Consider the following 11,392-nt stretch of genomic DNA (forward strand, 5'->3'; position numbering starts at 1 on the left):
TGGCTACTTTTGGGGGTGGACTCTATGGAATTATGCCATGCTAAGGTCCTTTCCCTCCCCAAACCCCACTTTCTCCAGGTTTCTCCAGGTTTCACCCCCCAGATCGCCAGGAATTTCCCAACTTGGAGCTGGCAACCCTAGAGGGGAGGGACCTCAGCAGGGTATAATGCCATAGAGTTCACCCTTCAAAGCAGCCATTCCCTCCAGGAAAACTGATATCTGTAGTTTGGACATCATTTGTAATTCTGGGAGATCTCCAGGCTCTACCTGGAGACCGACAACTCTATCCCCAACATTGCAGCAGCAACTGCAAACACAAAATGGAGGTGGAGGAGGTGATGAGGGAGGAAAGAAAAGGAGACAGACCCAAAGCCAGCATCCAAGGCCAATGGTGGTGGGGGGAGCGTGGGCCACAGAGTAATACAATTCCCCCCCCCCCCATGCAAGTCCTTGTGGGACCCCTTCTTATTCTTATTTTGTTCTATAAATTCCAACCATCACGTTTGTTTGCAAGACTCTGAGTGTTCATAACTGAGAAAGTCCTGCCCCAAATGCTTTCTACCCAGTATCTCTCCCTAGATCTGCAGAGCCAGTTTGGTATAGTTGTTAAGAGCGGCGGGACTCTAATCTGGAGAACGGAGTGATTGTAGTAGGGATAATAATAATACACTTTGGAAACCACTCTGAGTGGGTGTTAAGTTGTTCTGAAGGGTGGTATATAAATCAAATGTTAAAAATGTTTATCAGACTATCTGAGCATGCAGCCTTTTTGCCTTTTGGACAACAACATTTAGCGGATCAATCCCCCCCCCCTTCCTCTTTTGGGTAGAAATGGTTGTTCCAACTGGCAAGCAGGTACTGTGTGCATTTCCATGCTGCTAATTCAAAATGTTGTCTAACAACCAAACCACACATCTGTTTCACAGAGGATGCCACAAAAATTGAAAAGGCTGTCAAACAGCAGGAATAATCCATTATTGGGTGAACATCTGAGCTCAGCTGCAGAATGCTCCACTTTGATCTAGTAAGCATGCAAAAGAACTACGTGTTCAAGTAACAGGGCAGAGGTGCTGTGCATTGGCTTCAAGAATAAGATGCTGGCAGTGGTAGATACATTGTACTTGTTATGTAATATCTTTTCTCTACTAAGTCCCCCCCTTAGGCCCAGTTTTATAACAGCCAGAATGGATCTTTCCTAAATTTGAAACATCTATGGATTATTTCTTCTGCTATCATCATGTTATGACACAGTAGGATATCATAATTGTAATGTAGTTATGAACTGGAAGGCAAGCAATGCAAAAAGGCATGGAACCATCAACTATATCACCATATGGCTCACTGACCAGGTGCCTCGGTGGTGCTTTGCCAGTCTATAGTGGACAGGATGGCAATGCTACTGTATTCAATTTTTTTTAAACATCGCCACAAACCACATCTTTAAAAAAAAGGAGGAAAACACAGCAAACACTGGAATGCAATTACATAGTACCTATAATAGGATGAATTCTGTCAATTCCACAGAAAACATATAGTTTAAAGTAGTCTCTTTCAGGAAGGCAGAGGACCACACTGGAACATTGTAAGGAAAGAACTTAGTGGATGAACAACAATCAAGGAGGGACTTATTCCTGGAGCTCTGCCCCCTTTTCCACAACAGAAGTCTCTTTCCTTCCCTAGACTAGGCACTCTTTCATCCAGGTTAGGTGGCTCCTTTATTCCTGTCTTATCCTCAGTGGTGCATGGATCAATCTGAACACAAGCATGGTTTCTCACCCTCTTCAGGGTCCATGTCTGTGCCATCAGGAGCTATAATGGCCCCTACCCATGTGGTTGGGTAATTAAACCATTTCCTGAGACATGCAAGAGATGCTAAAAGATAAGTGCTTCCCAGGATGCTGGAAGAACATCTAATGAACTCGAGTATGTAGAGTTTTTTTCCAGAATTGTTCCGCCAGTTAGACATTTGACTAATGAAGAAAAGAGTGTGTCCCTTAAGTTAGGCTGTAAACACATATACCTTAAAAGCAGAGCCAGCAGCTCCTTTGGGGGACAACATTGGAATCCTATGCAGAGTTACTCCAGTCTAAGCCCATTGAAGTCAATGGGCTTAAACTGGAGTAACTCTCCATAGGCAGGGCTTTTTTTTCTGGGGAAAGAGGTGGTGGAACTCAGTGGGTTGCCCTAGTTGAAAATGGTCACATGGCTGGTGGCCCCGCCCCCTGATCTCCAGACAGAGCGGCGCGGAGGGCCATCTCAACTCCCCTCTGTCTGGAGATCAGGGGGCGGGGCCACCAGCCATGTGACCATTTTCAAGAGGTTCCGGAACTCCATTCCCCCGCGTTCCTGCTGAAAAAAAGCCCTGCTAATAGCTCAGGGTACCTAAGGTAGCTACAATGTCTGTGAGCATGGCTTGATGCTTAAAGAAGGCCTGCCGTACAAGTGTACTTGAAAGTAACTCTCATGTTATTCATTGGAGCTTACTCCCAGGAGTGCGCTTACAGCTATATCCTTCTCTTCCTACAGCTTGAGTATGGTTGTCCACTGCCTCAGCAATCCATTCGCTAGATCTACTGGCTAACAAATCAAATATTGATACTGTAATCTGTTTTGTTTTTCCCTATGCTTCTGCCAGGCTTGGTTGCCCTTTTTAAAAGCACTGTATGCCTGAGCGTTCATTCACTTGAATATTTTTTTTGGCTCTTTGTTTTATTTTTCTTAAAACACAACCAACTTGGTAAAAAAGGGGAGTGATTTCATGATGTCACAGGAATCAGCCAATCAGTGCTTGGCATGGCCAGCCCCTCTGCTATAAAAGAGCAAGAGTGGCTTTTTATATAGTAGGATGCTGCTGATCATTTTTAATCCAGAATGATGTGTGAAGGAACAGAGCTGCAATCCCCATTTCCCTGGGTCCTGGGAGGTTCGGGGGAAACCTTGCAGCTATCCCAAATAGTTGACACCACTCTTTTCTTCTACTCCCAGGCAGCACCAAACTTCTCGCTGGGTAGAATCCGCTACCACCAGCAAATCAGTGAGTATTTCCTGCCAGATGGATTTGCATATCCGGCACTCTGTATTTGCGTTGCTGTTTAGAAGCTCCACCTAGTTGCTGTGTCTCTCGGTTCCCTTGCACTAGTTAGCAAGGGATGATCAATCACACCTTTGCAATTTCAAGATATCGTGTCCACCTGTTTCTCCTCCCCTTTACTACTCTTTGAATAAGAAGACCAGATAGGTGTGGTGTGTTTACAGAGATTAGATTCAGAGCATGCACAATATAAGGAAGTTTAATAAACAAAGATAAAAAGAATATATATGGTCTGTTCAGGTATGTGGCTGATCAAGGATACAAAACAAATAAGGGAATCACCCTCCTAGGGAATATAATTGTAAATAGCAATCACTAACAATCAATTATCTGTTATATTAACAAGTGTCAAAAGAACTGCAGTGCATACAGTGTAATCAATAGCAATGTAAAAATCATTCAATAAATATACATCCAATAAATAGTACAAACAGTATCAACTCATCTTTTGTCCAAACAGTGGCCGTTCCCACATGTACTGGCATAGTGCTAATCTCTCGCAATAGGGCGTCTTCCTGGCGTGATTTCTGACATCATCGCGCCACGAAAAGAGGATTGTGGCATGATGATGTCAGAAATCGTGTCAGGAAGACGCCCTTGTTACGAGACGTTAGCGCTATGCCAGTATGTGTGGAAATGGCCAGTATAAACTCGTCTCTTCCTTGAAAGTGCTAATGCATTGATCTAGGTCCATCCACCCAAATATTCATTAGTTTGTTTCTTTCTCCGTTAGCAAATCTAATTCATGGTGAGGGCAATGCTTCCTGAATCTGTGAATGCTTTTGAACCCTTTTACTGCAATCAGCCAGATATCACCTTTCAATTCTGCTCAACATGTTTACAAAGTTGTCCCTTTCAGCTCAGCCCTCAGCTCAGCAAGAACACAATCTGTTCATGATGGATGCATTATCTTAAAGACTGTTCCTCAGGAGATCCATCTAGAAATTTGAGAGAGCACACACGTGTGTTTAATTTTTCTCTTTATGTTTTTGTTTTCATGAAATTGAGGATGTAGCAATTAAGGCATTTATTTCCAGCTGTAATATCTCTGCTTTCCAGGCATATCTGTACTCTTTTCAATATTTTGCTATATACTTTAATGGAATGTCGGAGCATCATCGCTTCACGCAGCTAAAGTTAGTCATGACTAAATCCTGTTGAAAGCAGTGGCTCTTAACGGCAGGCCCATATAGTTATCTGATTGTCTTTAACTTCTTCATGCACTTTTATGCAGCCAGCAACTCACTGCATAAGCCTCCACATTAAACCAACATCACTTTGATGTGACATATTGCTGCCAAGGTCATTTTGACCCAAGGATCAAGAACGTGGCTGGGTGCAAAGCTGGTTGCTCTTTCAATGTCTTCCATTTCTGCATATGATCCAGCCTACTGATCAAACTTTGTCATGATGATTCAGAACAAACTTGCAAGTGGTGTAGAGCAAGATTGCTTTGTTTTTCTGTGGAGTTGCTCTGACTCACAATCTAGTCATCAGGTACAGAATAGCCAAGTGCAACCTCCGAAAGTCCTGGAAGTGTTCATCCATATTTCCCAGGGGAGTGGTTCAATGAAAATTAAAAAGCTGATGAAGCATTTTGGGATGACCAGGAGGGCTGTCTGGGTCCATTCATCTTTCTCTCTTCTTTTTCAACTAGCAGATCACTTCCTCCCACATTAATTTCAGCTGTCAAGGACTTCACTTCAATGCTGCTTGTATTGCTTGTATGGAGAGTAAAGGGCTGCTGCTTCTCTATGCCTTGCCAATTGCATGTCACTGCTGGGAGGAAGGCAAGCAGCCTACAAGTATATTAAATAAATAAAAGAATATGACAAGACATCCGATGAAATGAATGGGCCTCAGATTCATGACAGGTAAAAGGAAGTGCTTCACATCATGTGACGCATTGTTAACTTGAGGAACACTGCCACGAGATATACTGATGGGCTTTAGCTTAGGAGTTCTTAAGAGGGGATTAGAGAAAGTCAAAGAGGGCAGGTCCATCAAGAGCTACCACACTTACTCGAAAGGATGATGACCCTGAATGTAGGACAACCCCCTTAAAATGTAATAGACAGGAAAAATTATTAGACATAACTGAAACTTGAATATCAGACTACCCACTCTTTTGTACTGGTATATCTGTAAAAAAAACTTAGGCTTGCATTTGAGTAAATATAGTATTAGAGCTAAGCTACATGAGATGCCTGACATGTTTCAGGTTCCCTCAAGTTTACCTGGGAAGTGTAGTTGGGCCTGCCCCTGAGCTCCCAGAGGAAAACCCAAGCAGAGCAGATTTGTGCAGGAGTGTCTATTCTGGCCCTGCTGCTGCTGCTGCTGCTCTGACATACCTCCCACCCCAAGCTCCCAGAGGAAAAGCCAAATGGAGTGGACTTTTGCATTCCATTAGTCTTTTGCAAAAATCCACTCCACTCCGGTTTTCCTCTGGGAGCTCAGGGGCGGGAGGCCTGTCAGAGCAGCAGCAGAGCCAGAAGGATGGGAGGGAAAAAGTCAGCGAGAGGAGCCCAAAGAGAGCTGAGCCCAAAGCTGACAGGTGGCTAGCAGTGGCAGAAGCCTCTCTTCAGGCTCTCTTCACTGACTCTTTCCCTCCCATCCTTCTGGCCCTGCTGCTGTTCTGACATGCCCCTCCCCTGAGCTCCTGGAGGAAAACCTGAGCAGAGTGGATTTTTGCAACAGACACTTGCAGAAATCCACTCCACTTGGGTTTTCCTCCAGGAGCTTGGGGGCAGGCCTGACTACACTTCCCAGGTAAACATGAGAGAACCCGACACATGATTAAATGATTAAATAGCATTGGCAATTAGTGGGAGGGCTGGGGGCAGGGACAAGGGGTGTGTGTGTGTCTGATGTTGGTAAAATTGCTACATCACCTCTGGATACAACCTGTAAGTAACAAAGGGCGGGTCTAGGAATAGCTGGAAATTCTGTGGTAAAGCCACAGAGTTTCCAGTGATTCCTAGAACTACCCTTTGTTACTTCCAGACTGTAAGTGGTGTAGCAGCATCAGTGACATCACTGTTTTTAATTTTATTTTTCTCCCACTGCCGCTTCAAGTGGCAATGGGGCTTAGTGAGCCTATGGCTAAACGGAACCTAAGGCATGAAGATCTATATGAATGGCAGTATAAAATGACAAAAAGTTTCAGAAAAATCTGATGATAAATGGTGTAGGTTTGAAGACATTGTCTCAATCTTGAAAGTGCTGAGGGCACTTGCCAGTTTCCGTGCTCTCAACACAAAGGGCTGGTTTTTGCATTTGTTGGCTCACGTTCTGTCAGACATTCACAAATAAGCCAGGAGTCTTTACTCTCACTTGTTTGGTGAAAATCATGTGTATTCATAAAATTGCAGGGTTGCAAAGTTCCCACTTAAATTATTCATTGCCATAAGGACAAGTTAAGAGGGCCCTGAGTGGTTGGTAAAATAAACCTTCTTTGTAGAACATCTTCTGAAAAGAAATAAATCTGTTGCTTGTCCATTTGAACATGTCGGAGAACATGTCTGCAATAGTACAGCTACTTATTTGTGAAGGAATGTCTTGGGAGAAAGAGTAGATGGGGGAAGGAAAGGGGGGGTAGATATCACATTCATTTTTAAAGGCAGTGTTTTGTTCTCCTTTTTATTGGGCAATGACAGGATGACACAATACTGTAACAGTTCAACAATGCAATCTTTAAAAAAATACTTCAAAATTAACTTATTATATGCTAAACGTTTTTTTTTTAAATTGGGGGGGGGGGTTCACTAACGTTAAAGGGAATTTTAAAACCTTGTTTCCTGTACAGAAGTGCTCTAGTGCTTCTATGGAAGAACAAATTAAATGCAGGTGCAGGAACCAGCTTCTACGTGTGAATTTTTCATTTCTTTTTTTACATTATTTACAGTCCTCCATTCTCACAGAGAGTCAAAGTGGATTACACAGCGTCAGTCACGGTAGTCAACTGTCAGGTCCAGTATATATCTTAACCATACTGACTCCATTTTCTAATGCTTTTAGTGTTTAAGTGTTTTCTCCTCAGGTGCACCAGTTCCCAGGCAGCATTCCCACCAGAGGACTGTTTTGTCTAACACCGTTCCACCAGGCATTGGCCTTGAAGGAGAGCAGCTTCCCAGGACTGAAAGATGTTGTTTTGAGAACTGTGGGGGGAGGCTGTTCCAGATGGGTATTGTTACTCTGTATCCTATGCTTGCTCTTCATTGGTAACAATGATCATGTACCATCCTGAGTCTCCTATTCAGGACAGTGGACTATAATGGACCTTTTCTGCAATAAAACTTCCTTTGCTAGACATTGGACTTATTCTTGCTTCTAAAGGGAATCTTGCAGAGAGTACCTTATCTAGCCACAGTCTGACATTTTGTTACCAATCATGTCTGCATCGGGCCCAGCGGAATCCAAGGCTGTCCCGGACAGGGATCCTTTGTTTGATCCGTATGCGTCTCCCGACAATCAACCGGTGCAAACCCAAGACTCCCAGGAGCCGGGAGCAACCGGGAACGGAACCGGAGCCTCCACTTCTACCCTGCCTCTCATCGACTTCAGTACTCGAAACGAGACCGAAAGCAATCTCGGGGCAAGGCCGAAAGCAACCGCTCTCCCCTTGATCTCGGTGCCCACCCCGTCGGAGTGGGGAGCCAGACCCCGAGAAACCAGAGAGCGCCGGGCAGGTGGACTCCATCCACGAGTCTCGATGGACGGGCGCCGAAGCCTAGAAACCGTCCCGGAACTAGATAGCAGCCAACCATGGCGATATTGGAACAGGACGTTTGAGCAGATGGAGGGGGACACGTCTCGCCGAGGCGCCCTGAGTTGGGATTATTCCGAACTTGCCCCGTGGAAGGAGCCAACGGAAGTCCCTGAACCAAGTTGGGAGCAGATACGAGGTCGCACCTATGCGGTAGATACCAGCATCTCGGCCGTGACGGGTATGGCCAAGGGAATTCTAGCCGCGAGGTCGCGAATAGTTCAAGGGGACCCTCCTCCGTGGGGCCCTTTCTCCCCGGTGAGTACAGCGAATGAAGGTTCCCTGAGCGAACAACCAGGGCCAAGTCGTATACAACAATTAGAAGCTAAGCTGATGGATATGGAAGAAAGCTTGGCTCACGCCATTCATTTAATTTCCTCAATGGGGGCAGGGGAAAGACTGTCTCCTGAAGAGATGGCGATACAGATAGCTACCCTTCAAAGTGTCATCTCCTATCCGATGGAGGAAGTTCAGCAGCGGTCGTCGCCTACCGGCGGGGGGGGCACCTATCCTGGCGAATCGGGAGAACAACCCAAGGAACTTCCCCCTCAGCGGGAAACTCCACCGAGAAGGGACCACCCGGTTGTGCCATCCGGTGAGACTCCCATCGAACCTCCTATCACGGGAGGGGATGTGCCGCCAGACGAGACCCCCGTTGAGAGGCCTACGGAAGGGGAGGAAAAGCCAAGTGATACACCGGTGATACCCCCCCATACTTCCCCGAAAACGGTCCGGCCGGACCAAGCGGGAGCACCCGTGGCTCCATCAGGGGAGGGAGCCCCTGGTCAACCGCGCGAAACTGTTCCCGTCGGGCAACCTCCGGGAGATGGTCTACCAGCGCCAAAAGGCCAGCCGACGCTTCCCAGAACAACAACGCCCGGAGGGGCAAGCCCGCGCGGCCTTCCACCCATTCGGCCTTCGCCGCTGCGGCCCCTTCCGCTTCGACCACAACTAACCCCGCCGCTGCAGCCGATACGTTTGCCACTGGAGCAACCCGTAAGACCGCCTCCGACCCAACCGATGGGACCTACACCACTGCGACCCCACCAACCCACCCCTCAGCGGCCGATTATTACTCCGCCACACCAACCTCAACCGCCAGCACCTCAACCGCTACGGCCAGCACCTCCGGCATTGCCACCAGCCCTGCCGAGAGCACCGCCACCAGCCCTGCCGAGAGCACCACCGCCAGCCCAGCCGAGGCCGGCACCCCCGGCTCAACCGGTGAGGCCACCGCCAGCACAACCGGGTCCCCTCATACCTCAAGTGCCATTGAGGCTTCCGGCGGACTTCTACCCAGCCCCGGCTCCGAGGCAAGACCTCCCAATGGGTTGGGTGAAACTGGACGCCACTTTTGACGGGGATCCCTCCAAACTGGGCTTTTTTCTAGTGCAAGTCGTGCAATTCTTCAACCGGTGGGGACACCTCTTCGGCAGCGAGGCCAGCCAAATTGAACACCTCGGCTCCCGTTTACAAGGGAAAGCAGCGGACTGGTACGTAGGACTATATAATATCGGGGCCCCAGAACTCGATACTCTCCAGGGGTTGGTGGATGCTATTAGAGCACAATATGAAGATCCCTTAGAGGAAACCAGGGCCCGAACAGAATTGCAGGCCATTAAGCAGGGCAGCATGGCAGCGAGAGACTATATCACGAAATTCCGACAATTGGCTGCCAAGTGCCCCAGGTGTGAGGAGTCCACAAAAATTATTCTGTTCAAACAAGGACTTAATCCGAGACTTTTGGACAGAGCCCTCATGCAAGACAATCCCCCTACGCTGTTAGGTTGGATTCAACTTGTTTGCGAAGTGGAAAATCGCATTTTAGAAGTCCGTTTGGTTGAGCAACAACAACAAACGGGACAACGAAGACCATTGACCTTACAGAAGGGAGCTCGGGGAGCTGGCTACGCCACCCGTGGAGCGAGAGATGCTAGATGGCAACAAGGGCTGTGTTTGCAATGCGGACAGGCTGGTCACTTTGCAGCACAATGCCCCTACCGGCCTGTGCAAAGACCTCCGCTCCAATTACGGCGTCCAACCCTTGCTCCGTTCCCTACGCTCCAACGCCCGACTCCAGCTCCACGAGCAAACAGAGGCCGCGGCGCTTCCCAAAGGCCAGCCTCAGAAAGAGGGCTGGAAGCGGAAGAAGTTATGGAATACGATCCCGCTTCCCCATCTGCAGAAGTCAATCCAGAAAGTCCCCAGTCGGGAAACGAGATGGATCTGTCGTAAAAGGGCCCAAACGACAGATCCGCCCCAAGCCCGTCCCTGCACGGAACCGGCCACCTGGGTCCATTTTATTCATGCCAGTGACTTTAATCAACCCAGAGAGAAAAATGCACATTCGGGTGCAAGCTCTTATTGACTCGGGTTGCTCAAGAGACATCATAGCCCCAGCTCTAGTCAATGGACTGGTCTTACCAACTCGGGATTTACAAAATCCAGTAATTTTTGAACAAATGGATGGTACCAACATGAATCCGGTCACGACTGAAACCATCCCGGTGATCACAGGCATGGGACAACATTGGGAAAAGAGGTCCTTTGTCATCAGCTCTACTGCCAAGTACCCGTTAATTCTAGGCAGCAAATGGCTATGTGATCACAATCCCTACATAGACTGGGCTCAAGGATGTATTACCTTCAATCATGCCAACTGTAAAAATCACCGTTGGAATCAAAACTGGGGCGAAGACCCAACTTATAAAGAAAAGGCCCTCCTCACCCAAGAAGAAGTCAACCAAATACCCGAACCGTACTGGCCTTTTCTAAATGCTTTCTCGGAGGAGGAAGCTGATACTCTACCCCCGCACCGACGAACGGACTGTGCGGTGGAAATTTTACCCGGAGCCTCATTGCCTAAAGGACGACTCTATCCCATGAGTCTCCATGAACGTGAAGAGCTCCGGAAATTCATCGACACCAACCTCCAACGAGGGTTCATCCGCCCAGCCTCTAGCTCCCACGCCGCTCCAGTTCTCTTCGTGAAAAAGAAGGATGGGGGGCTCAGACTGTGCACGGATTTCCGAGGACTAAATGCAGTGTCCACCAACAACGCCTATCCTATACCGCTCATCCGAGACCTTCTCAACGTCGTGGCCCAAGGTAAGATCTTTACGAAATTAGACCTAAAAGATGCTTACTTCCACGTTCGTATCAAGGCAGGGGATGAGTGGAAAACCGCGTTTAATACGCCCCTCGGACAATATGAATACTTAGTTATGCCTTTTGGATTGGCGGGAGCCCCGTCTGTATTCATGTCCATGATAAACGAAGTTCTACATGAATTTCTGTACAAAGGGGTGGTGGTGTACCTTGATGATGTTTTAATTTATTCGGACACCGAGGAAGAACATGTTCAAATGGTACAAAAGGTCCTGGCCACCTTGATGAAGAATAAACTGCCCATCAAATTGTCCAAATGTGAATTCCATAAAACCGAACTCACTTACCTTGGGTATTGTATCTCACAAGAGGGGTTGAAAATGGATCCAGCCAAAATACAGGCGATCCAGGATTGGCAAACACCCACC

Source organism: Eublepharis macularius, chromosome 13 (genome assembly GCF_028583425.1).
Source record: "Eublepharis macularius isolate TG4126 chromosome 13, MPM_Emac_v1.0, whole genome shotgun sequence".
Classification (NCBI taxonomy): Eukaryota; Metazoa; Chordata; class Lepidosauria; order Squamata; family Eublepharidae; genus Eublepharis; species Eublepharis macularius.